The following is a 2,282-nucleotide window of genomic DNA, read 5'->3' on the forward strand; positions in this document are numbered from 1 at the left end:
GGGAAGGGGCAGAAATTCATTTTTAACGAATTTTAGTGCTTCTTTAAGACAAACTTTATTAATATTACTTACAAGTCACAACTGATTGCTCGCATGCGTTCAAGCGGCACGAATTCCGTCTCTTTTTATACTTAGTCTTAACGAGAACAAAGCTAGTTTACTTGATGGTAATCCTACAAAAGTGTTAAAGAAATGCTTACGAATTGTCTCCTGTTTGGACACGATTGTACCACCCCTTTTTTGAGAGCTGGTTTTATGAATAAATCGTAATAGCTCTTCAACAGGTATGTACCTGTACCGAAAATATTATGTTCAGGGGATCTTGCTAATTATTGGTCGGTGTCATTGACATCTTTTATTCTTAAGAGTATACAGAATAAGGCTCTATATTGAATTGATACTCCATGGTACATTTAGAAGACAATTTTAGAGCAACGCTAAAACCTATTCGAAAGCTATCTCACTTTCTTTAGACTTTACGGAAGCATCTTTCAAGGTCTGAAGCAGTTGGTTTTATTGTTAAATACTTTTGCAGAATCTTCTTTGTCCAAGATGACAGCACAGTTTTGATGTGGTGTCAATATTGCTATCAGGCCACTTACGATCAAATAGAATTTGAAAGAGAGGCTATAGTAGAAAGAATTTTAAGTTTACACTTTGTGGCGGTCTCCGAATGCGTCGATGAAAATTTTGTGAAATTTTCATCACCCCATTCGCTGTCTACTTACAAGCGTGGCTTTTCGCTACAAAAAAAAAATCACCTTGAATCCAAAATTTAATGAAATATCTCTGGAATACGGCGACTGCTTTCACTTTTTCTGCATTAAGGTGTCCCTTTACCATAAGTTTGGGTGGTCATTGAGTCTAAAATAACTGTGATAAAATAAGGAGTAAGGCAGAAGTGAGCAAAGATTAATTACGAATTGGGAAGTTGTATAATATTTTTTATGTGGGTAATAAATATACATTTGTACTTTTTGCTACCTGGTAATATTTACTCTTCCAAATAAAATTACCAAAATGAGAAAAATAAAAAAGTAGAAACGAGGAGAAATAACTAGTACTAAAAAAATCAATGTCAGTAATACAATAATAATAAAATTTATTATCTAATTAAAAAAAGATAAACCTGAACAAAATAAATTTCGGTTCTTTTTTCATAACAATCTTTAATGATATGACCAACACATATGTATATATATAGTATTTAAGTAACACTTAGATAAATATATAAATTCCACTTTAAAACTAAAGCATTTTTATAATAAATAAGTAATCGATTAAAACATTTATAGCGGGATGAAACTCGCTTTTTTGCCGTGAAGTTATCTCGCATTAATAATACTCAAAATGTAAAAAACTGTTTCAGAATTAAAAATAAACACGTAATTGTAGTTTAATTTAGATGTTTTCTCGTTGAAATCTTAGAAAACATCAAGAATTTTACAAAATATATTTTATAGTAAAAATTCAATAGAAAGAACTTTAAGACCCCTCTGGTACTGCCATGAAATTATATAGTTTAAAAATTGACATGGAATCAGACGGAATAGCGTTTGTACTTTGTACTTTGTAATTTGTACTTATGCTCCAATTTTTGTTACATTTATTAACATTATTATACAGCACAGATAAAACTAAACTTTACGAGAAAACACATGAACATATTTCAAATGATATTAGATAGGTACTCGCATCTCTTAAGCAACCTTATTATATAAGAAAATTGAACAAAACAAGATAAATAAGTAAATTATAAATCTAATTAACTTAAAATATATTTAAATGTTGAGTTACTTATTTCTCATCTCATCTATTAGTTTCTTTTCATGATATAACTTTATAAATTGCTTTTGTAAATATGTTGTTCAAGACCTTTTATTTTTTCTATTCGTAATATAAATGTTTATCATCCAATAAAAGCATGCAAATCAAATAATTGTTTTTAATAAACCAAAATATTTAAACATATAGACAATTTATATTTTTAAAATAGGAGTTAGCTTCACAATGTTAGTGTTTTTACTTATTTTACACACTGGCTTATATTTTTATCCCTTTGCTGCGAAATTAGAAACTGTGATTACATTCTCAGTTCAGTAAATCATCTGTATTTATTTGCCTTTGACTGGACTTCACATAGTTTAAAATAAAAGAAATAATAAATTAATATAAGATAATGTATAAGTTAATGACTATTTGTGTTTGTCCCGTTTTACGGTTTGTATTTCTATTAAAGGCTGTCACTGTCAAAAGTGTCAAATTTATAACCTAGTGTGATG

Source organism: Danaus plexippus, chromosome 2, assembly GCF_018135715.1.
Source record: "Danaus plexippus chromosome 2, MEX_DaPlex, whole genome shotgun sequence".
Lineage (NCBI taxonomy): Eukaryota > Metazoa > Arthropoda > Insecta > Lepidoptera > Nymphalidae > Danaus > Danaus plexippus.